The following is a 12139-nucleotide window of genomic DNA, read 5'->3' as shown; positions in this document are numbered from 1 at the left end:
CATTGTTTTAATTATTTTTTTATTTTTTCACAAGTCAGGACATATTATAAATTAGATTTTAATTTATAACATTTCCATGTGCTGGTCACTAGAGGGAGCAGTTCCAAAAATTGCAGCATGGTCAATGTGGTAAAGCAACCTCATTGCTTTATGCTGAAAATTTGGGGTAGACATACTCGCTCTAGTGTCCTCACACAATCCCCCCTCCCTTATTCTGGCTAGAGCCAGGAGAAGGAGGGGGTGGAATCTTCAAACCTCCTACACTGTGTGCCGCCATTTTCTGAGCGAATGCACAGTGTAGGAGGATTAGATACAGTGCTAAGCAGACAGTATAACACTAACATACACGAACATAATACACACATCACATACACAAACATAACTTACCTGCTCCTGCTGCCGCGGAAGCCTCCGCTGCTATTCCGTGCGCCTTCGCTTCCTTGAACATATGGCCGGAAGGCGCGGCCGGAAGTCGTCATCTGACTGTCCGGCAGCAGCTTCTGGTCCATATGAAAATGGCGCTGGATGTCACTCTGCTAACGAGCTTCGTTTTGGTCTGTGTGGTAGTGGCGCATGCGCCGTTCCCACACAGATGGCGTATGCTGCAGTGAATGGAGCGGCCCTCGTTCGCATTCTTTATGGGGATGTATGTGCCGTATTCCATCTCTGTATGTATCGTTAATCGACACATACATAGATGGAAAAAAAATGGCAGCCCCAATAGAGAAGTAAAAGTAAGAAAAAAAACTAAGTAGAACACAAATAAATAAATAAAAAAAATAATAATCACACTAAAAGCAAAATTATATAAAAAAAAAGTCATGACACCTTCCCTTTAAGAACTCTAGGGTGTAACCCATCTGGTCCCAGGGCCTTGTGTACATTTATTTAATTTAGCTTGGACCATCTCTACATTCATCCAATTCAGTATATCAACTGATGTATTAACAGCACTGGCAGCGGCTACATCAGCTGCTATTTCTTCTGTTGTATATACCTCCAACCACTGGGACCCCCACTGATAACTAGAACAGTGTTCCCTTGTACCCCTGACTGACTGGAGCGGCATTGTGTGTGCTTGACCTGCAGCATCATTAACTCAGGGGTACAAGGGACCCCCACTGATCAGCATGTTATCTCCTATCCTGTAGAGAGGGGATAACATTTAATCTTGGGACGACTCCTGTAAGGCCTGAACATGCAGTGAATAGTTTTCAGATTATTTCAGATTACTCTTCCTTCTCTTGATCCCCTGTTACCAACTCCCCTTTACCACTATCTATGGGTCCTACATGTTCAGACCTTGGCTTTTTTGCATTTATATACTTGAAGAATTTTTGGGGATTTGTTTTACTATCCTTGGCCACAGGGCCGCACCTGCCATGAGGCGAGGTGGGGCTGCCGCTTCAGGCGGCACCACTGGGATTAAAACAGGGGGAGGCATCTTGTGGATACGGGCAGGGCCAGGGAGGAATGCGTGAGGATGGCAGGAGAGAGTACTTTACCTAGCAGACGTACGGCACTACATGCGCACGTCTGCTAGTACACTCCCCCTCTCTGACGCTGCACATAACATGCTGATCGGTGGGGGTCCAACCACTGGGACCCCCACTGATTACTAGAACAGTGTTCCCTTGTACCCCTGACTGACTGGAGCGGCAGTGTGTGTGCTTAACCTGCAGCATCATTAACTCAGGGGTACAAGGGACCCCCACTGATCAGCATGTTATCTCCTATCCTGTAGAGAGGGGATAACATTTAATCTTGGGACGACTCCTGTAAGGCCTGAACATGCAGTGAATAGTTTTCAGATTATATTACTGGCTTGATGATCACATTCATTCCTAGTCCGGTCTGTGTAGCTTCTATTTACAAATGTTATGGATTGGTTGTACAGATCCAGCAGACGTGGACAGATCCTTTTATCGTCACTGATCAGTTTTTTTCCGCTAGAAAGAAAGTGCAGTATGCGTTACTATACTGACTGTAAAGTGCAGCGTGCGTTACTATACTGACTGTAAAGAGCCATTAAAGGGGCCCTGACACAAGTTTGAACACTGACATTGTTGTTTCATTTTTGTGTTTGCATTTTGTATATACTTTGCCCTGGTTATTTTACTAGTACTTATAGCTGGGGTAACATAGGGATATTTACTACACCGTAGCATCATGAGACCTTGCAGCTTAAAGGAATGTTCAATAATGTATTTTTTTTAAATAGTTTTAATTTTTAGTTTTAAGTTGTTTCTTACTTATGTTTTTTTTTTTTTGTGAATGGGGGGGGGGGCACCATTCCAATTTTCGCCTCAGGCAGTAGAAAAGCTAGAATCGGCCCTGCTTGGCCACCCGCCTTTCATTTTGTATTTTTGCTGATTTTATTACCTTTTTACAGATTTTATTAAGCTCTTTATAATTTACAAAGGCTGCAGATGTACCCTCAGATTTGTATTTTTTAAATGCCCTTTTTTGTCATGTATTGCCCCTTTCACAGAAGGTGTAAGCCATGTGGGGTTTAATTTGAGTCGTTTATACTTGTTACCTGTAGGAATACATTTTGCACTATAATTACCCAAAGTAGATTTGAAAATCTCCCATTTATCATATGTACCATTATTTGACATTAGTTCTTCCCAGTCTATATCCTAAATTGCAGCCCTCATCCTGGGGAAATTGGCCTTCTTAAAATTAAGTGTTTTTGCCCTCCCAGCCTGTGTTTGTTTTTTACAGTATAGGTAAAATGTAACTATATTATGATCACTGTTACTGAGGTTTTCACAATGACATTCCCAATAAGCTCTGCATTATCAGAAATGGCCAGATCCAACAGAGCTTCACCTCTAGTCGATTCTTCCACAAACTGGGCCATAACATTTTCCTGCAACAGGTTGAGGAAATGTCTCCCCTTTGCAGTTGAAGCCGAACCATGACACCAATTAATATCCCGGAAATTAAAATCTCCCATTATCACTACAGTACCCGCCTGTGCAGCCCGCTCCATCTGTTTATATATTTGACCTTCTATCTCTTCAGTTGTATTTGGAGGGGGGGGGGGGGGTCTACAGATTACACCAAAAGTATTTTTTTCAGTGTTTGCCTGTTATGGTCATCCATTAACTTGAAAGAGTACTATTTAATCCCATATTTACCAGATTTGCCATGCAGCGTCTCCCGGCCATAGCACACTTTCTTAATGGGTTGTCGCCCTAATGAGACAACCTTTTTAACCCCTTCCTGCTTTGGCCACTTTTGACCTTACTGTGGGAGCCTCATTTTTCAAATCTGACAGGTTTCCTTTTATTTGGTAATAACTTCGGAATACTTTTACCTATCCAAGCGATTGAGATTTTTTTTTCTCGTGACACATTGGACTTTTAGTTTGTGGTAAAATTTGGTTGATACCTTCAGTATTTAATTGTGAAAAACACCAAAAAATGTTGCGATTTATTGCAAAAATTAGCATTTTTCAAAATGTAAATGTATCTGCTTGTAAGACACATAGTTATACCACACAAAATAGTCACTAATTAACATCCCCATATGTCTACTTTAGATTGAAATTGTTTTTTGAACATTCTTTTCTTTTTCTAGGACGTTACAAGGCTCAGAACTTTAGCAGCAATTTCTCACATTTTCAAGAAAATTTAAAAAGGCTATTTTTACAGGGGCCAGTTCAGTTGTGAAGTGGCTTTTAGGGCCTTATATATTAGAATCCCCCAAAATGTCACCCCATTTTAAAAACTGCACCCCTCAAAGTATTCATAACAGCATTTAGAAAGTTTCTTAACACTTTAGACATTTTGCAGGAATTAATTAAAGCAAAGTAGAGGTGAAATTTACAAAGTTCTTTTTTTTGTTGCAGAAATTCATTTTTAATCCATTTTTTTTTTACCAGAGAAATGCAACTCAATATTTATTGCCCAGGTTCTGCAGTTTTAGGAAATATCCCACATGTGGCCCTAGTGTGCTAATGGGCTGAAACACCGGCCTCAGAAGCAAAGGAGCACCTCGTAGATTTTGGGGCCTTCTTTCTATTAGAATATATTTTAGGCACCATGTCAGCTTTGAAGAGGTCTTGTGATACCAAAACAGTGGAAACCCCCCAAAAGTGACCCCATTTGGGAAACTACACACCTCAAGGAATTAATTTAGGGGTATAGTAAGCATTTTGACCTGACAGTTTTTTTGCAGAAATTTTTGGAATTAGGCCATGAAAATGAATATCTACATTTTATCAAATAAAATGTAGGTTTAGCTAATTTTTTTTTCATTTCCACAAGGACTAAAGGAGAAAAAGCACTGCAACATTTGTAAAGCAATTTCTCCCGAGTAAAACAATACTTGATATGTGGTTATAAACTGATGTTTGGACACACGCTATGGCTCAGAAGGGAAGGTGCACCATTTGGATTTAGGAATGGTTTCTGGGCGCCATGTCACATTTGCTGAGCCCCTGTAGCACTAGTATGGGGGAAACACCCCAAAAGTGACTCCATTTTGGAAACTGCACCACCTGATGAATCATCTAGGGGTATAGTGAGAATTTTGATCCCAAAAAGTTTTTTGCTGAATTAATTAGAATTAAGCCATGAAAATGAAAAATTACATTTTTTTCCAATAAGATGTAGTTTTAGATCAACATTTTTCATTTTCACAAGGAAGAATAAAAAGCACCCCAACATTTGTAAAGCAATTTCTCCCGAGTACAGCAATACCCCATATGTGGTTATAAACGGCTGTTTACATATATGGGAGCATTCAGAACATGAGTGGTATTTAACTTTTGGAGCGTAGATTTTGCTGGAATGGTTTGCGGACGCCATGTTGCATTTGCAAAACCCCTGATGTAACAAACAAAAGTGACCCCGTTTTAGAAATTACACCCCTAAAGGCATTTATCAAGGGGTGTAGTGAGAATTTAGACTCCACAGGTGTTTTTCAGAAATTAATACACAGCGGATGGTGCAAAGTGAAAATGTCAATTTTTCGACTGATATGCCTATACGTTGTGCCCAGCTTGTGCCACTGGAGAATCTTACCACATAAATTGTTAAGCTGGTTCTCCGGGGTATAGTAATGCCTTACTTGTGGACATAAATCACTGTAGGGCTAAGAAGGGAAAGACCGCCATTTTGAGCATGGATTTTGCTTGGTAGTTTTGTTTGACTTTTGCTGGTATTTCAGTTTATAATGTGGTGGCATATGTAATCTGTGCGGAGTACATCAGGGGTATATGTAATCTGTGCGGAGTATATCAGGGGTATATGTAAGCTGTGCGGTGTACATCAGTGTATATGTAAGAGGGTATAATAATGGGGTAAATAATACAATTACCCATAGATGTGTGTTACGCTGTGAAGCAATCCATTATGCGTAGGCCGATGTCACACTGATAAACAGTTTTCTTTCTTATCCCCCTTTTGTAACGCTCTACAAAGGAGTAAAGGGTCCCCAAAAGGTGCAGTTTGGAGATTTTATTGGGAAAGTTTTGCACTGGTATAATACGGGCGCCCTCGCTTCCAGCGGATGTGCTTTGTCCCAATCCCTTCCTAAGTACTAGGGCCCTGAAACTGAAGGAATGTGCCTGCACATTGAGATGTTTTTTCATCACTGCATTACTAGTGCCATAACTTCTTTCTTTTTCGTTTGATTGAGCGGTGTGCGGGCTTGTTTTTTACGAGACGGGCTGTAGATTTTATTAGTATCATTTTGTAACACATACGACTTTTTTATCACTTTTTATTTCATTTTTTGGTAAAGGAAATTACCAAAAACAAGCAATTCCGGAATAGTTTTTTATTGGGGGTTTTTTCGGCATCCACAGTGCGCCATAAATTACACGTTACATTTATTCTGAGGGTCGATACGATTACAGCGATACCAAATTTATATAGTTTTTTTTATGTATTGCAGGTTTTGCACAATAAAATCGCTTTTTTTATAAAATCATTTGTTTTCTGTGTCGACATATTCTAAGACCCATAACTTTTTTATTTTTGCGTGCACAAAGCGGTGTCAGGGATTTTTTTTTTTGCGGGTCGGATTGTCATTTTTATTGGTACTATTTTGGAGTAAATGTGACTTTTTGATCACTTTTTATAGCATTTTTTGGGAGGAGATGTGACCTAAAAACAAAGATTCTGGCGTGGTTTTTAAAAAAATTTTTTTACGGCGTTCATCGTGCGGGATAAATGACATAATAGTTTTATAGTTTGGGTCGTTACGGATGCAGCGATACCAATTATGTATAGTTTTTTTTAAACTTTTTACATTTTTTCCCATAATAAAGGACTTATTATGGGAAAAAAAGGCAGTTTAGCTTTTTTTTACTTGAAACTTGCGTGTTTTTATTGTTTTACGACATTTATATTAACTTTTTTTTACTTTTTTGACTTGTCCCTCTAGGGCACTTGAGGGCCTGATGCCCCGATCGCTACTCTAATACACTGCACTACATACGTAGTGCAGTGTATTAGCGCTGTCAGATATTCGCTGACAGTAAGCCTATGAGGACCCGCGGGAAGCGGGTCCTCATCGAGTCCCATACAAGTCAGACACGGACACCATTATTTGGCCTCAGATTGCCATAGCAACCCAGCGATTGCGTCGCTGGGTTGCCGGCTGGGTTAAAACCCATTAGATGCTGCGCTCTATTGAGAAGGCGTTAATCGGCAGGATCGGAGAATAGCTCCGGTCCTGGCAGTTACACGAGGGTGCCAGCTGTATAATACAGCTGTCACCCCACGGTGATGGTGCCGGCTCTGCTTCTGAGCCCACACCATCACCGTGACGTAACTGTACTGCGGTTTGCGAGAACACCTTCCCGACAGCGCCATATATATGCGCCGGACGTTGGGAAGGGGTTAAGGGATAATACCTTACAACCTTGCATATTATACACTGTAAACTTGTATTGAACCTTTTAGAACAAGGCTTCGTTCACATCTGGGTCAGGGCTCCGTTCCGACGGAACTTTCCGTTGTAACAGAGCCCTGACTGACACAAACTGAAACCATAGGTTTCCGTTTCCATTTCCGAATTCAATTGTGACGAATCCGGTGCCAATGGCTTCAGTTTGTCTCCGTTGTGCAAGGGTTCCGTCGTTTTGACAGGATGAATACAATGTGTAACCAGTAATTTTGCATCGGATTACAGGCAGAAAAATCGCAGCCCAAACATTCAGTTCTGCTATGCATAAAGTAAAATTAATATATATATATATATATATATATATATATATATATATATAAAATATATATTACACATTTATCTAGACTCCGTCATCTAGACTCTGTTTGCCTTGATAACAGTATTTAGTGAGCATCTGCTGATTTCAATTTTTGCTATAAGGCACCATATATACAGTACTCCAGAGGAGAGTGGGTTAACCTGACACCATGCCACCAAATACCCCACAGACTCAAGGAATTTCAGTCCAATTATAGCTGCCTTCCTAACGTAATAGTTTTAAGATCTTCATTTTAATGGCTTTATGACTCCTGGAAATGTCAGCGATATTGCTCATAAATCAACGTCCTTTCTGTTAGCCCTCTTGGATTAATATAAGATCCCTTTAATTACATTCCTGCTGTGGGCTATCATACCTAACCCCTTCATAGGGTTTATTGCACTGGCCTTGCTGCAGCTAATTAAAATAACATAGGCTAGATATAGGAACAGGGACCCAGCAAACATTAGGTAGAAGTATAGTGCCAGGCAGGTATATGTATAATGTATATACATATATTGATTTACAGTATCTGCAACCAACAGATGAACAATATAAAAGACAACAACATTATAACAAATATTTAAAGGGAACTTGTCAGGTCATTTTAGCCCCCTAAACCACCACGATGCCAGAATACATGACCTGACAAGATTTCTAAATATGCTCCAGTATGTTTTTACAAATGCAGCAAAGTCTATAAATATTAAGATTTGAAGCAGTGCACACTATAAAGGCCCTTTTACATGGGCCATTGATCAGTTGAACAAGTGTTCGTACGGAGGCTAGTCGGCGGCAAATCTCCATGTGTAAACAGAGAGATGTGCTGCAAACATGATGCAAATGCATGGGGATGAAGGATCGTAGTAACGATCAATTGTCCTCATTCATTACCGACTGTTGCTCCTTGTTAATGGATCTAACGAGAGCCGATCGATGTGTTACATCGATCGGCCTGTTTAGAAGGACATTAAGAGTTATGGAGAGCAGTGTCACGATTCTGGAATCACGCAGTCAGGTCACGATCCACAAACTCTCAGATAAGATTGACATAGTTTAGCAGCTCTACGATACTTCCAGCCTCTTGCGGATGCGCCATTGCAGCAGCGTATGGGGGGGGGGATGGGGTGAGCGCAACTGGGCTGGAAGGAAGGGGGTCGCCGCTGGTACTGTTACCGCTAGTACAGCTGATCGCTTCTGCAGCCACCCGGCATTCAGGGCACCTATCAGCAGCGATCAGCTGTTATGATGCAGCGGCCCCATCCTCTCAGTGCTCCCTGCTGCTACAGGGCCTGCGCTGCCCGGCCCATTACATTTATGAACTGCGGCACGGGCACTCTCATGCACGGTGGCGTCGCTAGCACCGGAGGGGAGGGCCCTGTGCTAGCGATTGCCACGTTCAATTGTATCTGCGTCTTCAGGACATTGAATATTATGGCGGGGTAGCTTCCTGCTCTGCCATTACTAGGCTACAGGGCACGTTAAGCCAGCAGCCTATATTGAATCCCAGAGTGGCAGCGCAGACCGGCGTGATGAGGTCACTGGATCATGCCGGCCTACACAAGGGTCCCGCCTTGGCGTGGAGCAGAAAACGGGGCTAGGTAAGTAATTTTTTTACATTTGTTTCTACAAGGGGGGACTGGGGGCTGTGTGGCACTATCTACAAGAGGGGCGCTGTATGTGGCGTTAATGCCACGCAGCCCCCCCTCTTGTAGATAACGCCACACAGCCGCCCTCTTGTAGATAACGCCACACAGCCCCCTTCTTGTAGATATCTACAAGGGGGGGTTGTGTGTGTGGCATGACCTACAAGAGGGGCTGTGTGTGTGGCGTTATTTACACGAGGGGGGCTGTGTGGCGTTATCTACAAGAGGGCTGTGTGGCACTATCAGAAATGACATCCCTCCAGGTCAGAGGGTAGAAGGTCTGTGGACAGTTCACTAAATCAATAACGATATATAGGTCTTTCAGAACTAAAAGCATATGATACAATTTAGAAGGAGTCGAAATAAATAAATACATATGTATCACAATGAGTAAAAACAAAGATTTATAGAGCACAACCATGTATAGCATAGATATTTGGCAACTGCAAAACAAATATCTATGCTCTACAGAAGCGGCCAAGTTTATCTTGACTGAACTTGCTGCAGCGTGATAATCAAACAAAAGCCATTGAAAATGTCAAATTAAAGTTTGACACCGTGCATTTAATGCGTTAAAAGTCAAGATAAAGATGGCTACATCTGTATATGTTTTTACTTATCGTAATGCATATACAGTACTGTGCAAAAGTTTTAAGCAGTTGTGGAAAAATGCTTCAAAGTTAGAATGCTTTCAAAAATAGAAGTGTTGTTTTTTTTTTATCAGTTAACAAAATACTAAATTTAATGAACAGAAGAGAAATCAAAATCAAATCAATATTTGGTGTGACCACCCTTTGCCTTCAAAACATCATCAACACTTGCACACAGTTTTTGAAGGAACTCGGCAGGAAGGTTGTTCCAAACATCTTGGAGAACTAACCACAGTTCTTCTGTGGATGTAGGTCTCCTCAAATCCTTCCGTCTCTTCATGTACGTAATCCCAGAAAAACTCGATAATGAGTTCAGGGCTCTATGGGGGCCATATCATCACTTCCAGGGCTCCTTGTTCTTTACGCTGAAGATAGTTCTTAATGACATTGGCCCTTTGTTTGTGGTCAATATCCTGTTGCGGATAAATTTGGAGCAAATCAGAAGCTTCCCTGATGGTAGTGAATGATTGATAAGTATCTGCCTGTATTTCTGAGCATTGAGGCCACCATTAATCCTGCCCAAATCCCCAACTCCATTTGCTGAAACCATTTCCCCAACTCCAGCCCTTCGGCAAACAAACTGCTTTCTGTTACAGCCAAATATTTAACATTTTGACTCATCAGTCCTGAGCACCTGCTGCCATTTTTCTGCACCCCAGTTCCAATGTTTTTGTGCATAGTTGAGTCGCTTGGCCTTGTTTCCATGCCAAAGGTATGAATTCTTGACAGTAGATAGGTGTATCTGGGTCCCACAGATTTGTCAGTTCCGGGCTGACGGCACTGCTGGACATCTTCCAATTTCGTAGGGAAGTCTGGTCATTATCACCTGTTTGGTATAACTGGTTAATCATACACCCTACTATAATCCTAAAAAATCCATATCTTTGTGCAAGTATACCTAGAAGAATTGATGCGGTTTTGAAGGTAAAGTTTGGTCACACCATATATTGATTTGATTTAGATTTCTCTTCTGTTAATTTATTTTGTATTTTGTTATTTGATAAAAAAAAACTATTAAAACTTTTATTTTCTCACTGTGTAGCCTTTTTTCACAACTTCCTAAAACTTTTGCACAGTACTGTATGTTTATTTATTGACTTCTTTTAAATTCTATTATTTCTCTTTAGGACTGACAGGTCCATGTATCATCCGAACTTTTTATGTGTTGACCCTATATTGTGATTGTTTTGTTGTACTGTCCATCTTCTACCCACTGACCAGGGGTGACATCATTTGTACCGGTGATATCCCGGTCTTTTTACTGTGTATATATATATATATATATATATATATAAAAAAAAAAAGCAGCATAGAAAATAGTAACGGCACCAGGACTTCAAGACGGATGAAAAACAGGGTGGATTTATTCACCTCAAGCACAGCAACGTTTCGGTTCAACAGGAACCTTTCTCAAGCTTGAGAAAGGTTCCTGTTGAACCGAAACGTTGCTGTGCTTGAGGTGAATAAATCCACCCTGTTTTTCATCCGTCTTGAAGTCCTGGTGCCGTTACTATTTTCTATGCTGGTTTTTGTCTAAAAGGAGGAGGAATTGATTCATCCCCTGGTAACGGGCACATGGCCTGATGTTCTAGATTCGTGGAGTGCTGTGTTTTTTGCTCTTGTTATATATATATATATATATATATATATATATATATATATGTATAGGTCATGCCTGTACTCTTTTAACCGAATATGCCTGAGGAAGACGCCAGTCCGGCGTTGAAACGCGTCACACAATAATAATAGAAATAATGTTAGGTCTCAAATTTGCCAATATCCGTTATCAGCAGCATGAACATAGAATCCATTTTTAACTTTCAATTATCCTATCCCCTCTCACAAAGCTTGTCATGCCGCCTCTCCACATGGAAGTTTATAGGTAGAGATTAGCTTTTTAAACAGTCTATTCTCCACTGATACTTCAAAAAGTGAGAACCTCTCTGATTCGTTTAGAATCTCATAGAATTATTCTACAAAACATATTTATAGTAAAACAAATCTCTGAACCAGTTTTCAAAAGTGCTGGGGACTAGGGCAACAACTATATACAGTTGTAGCAATCTTTAACTTTACACTTAACATGTTAAATACGTAATGGCAAGAAACTTTACCTTGAATTTTTCAATGGCTTTTATTGTGTTATGTGGTAACTTATCATGCTGCAGCAAGTTTTCAGGGCAATTTAAAAATTGCCACATCTGTATGCACAATAAAATGCAGCATAATGTGTTTTGACCAAAGATACAGCTGGATTCAAGCAAACATTTTTACATCAATTGTCCAATCAGCTTGGATTTTTTTCCCCCAAAAAAAAGTATGAGAAATATCCTGAAAAACCACAAGTAAGAATCCAACTTATAAGACTACCCTGTTCCCTGACACCAACATGCCACAAACTCATGTGTCATTGCTGTTATGCCAACCGTCTAATATGACTCTAAGAATCAAATGCCCTAATTAGAGGACAAAAAAATTCCCTTTGCAGAAAGGAATAAGGAGATTCTTAGCTGCTGTTCAATTGTAACATCATTCTGAAAAGACAACATTTATATTGACCAGGGAGGACATGTAAAGATGCCGCCGTACAGCAAAACTTTATCAAGATGACCATTATT

This window comes from Rhinoderma darwinii, chromosome 3 (genome assembly GCF_050947455.1).
Source record: "Rhinoderma darwinii isolate aRhiDar2 chromosome 3, aRhiDar2.hap1, whole genome shotgun sequence".
Taxonomy (NCBI): Eukaryota; Metazoa; Chordata; class Amphibia; order Anura; family Rhinodermatidae; genus Rhinoderma; species Rhinoderma darwinii.
This window is presented reverse-complemented; position numbering follows the sequence as displayed.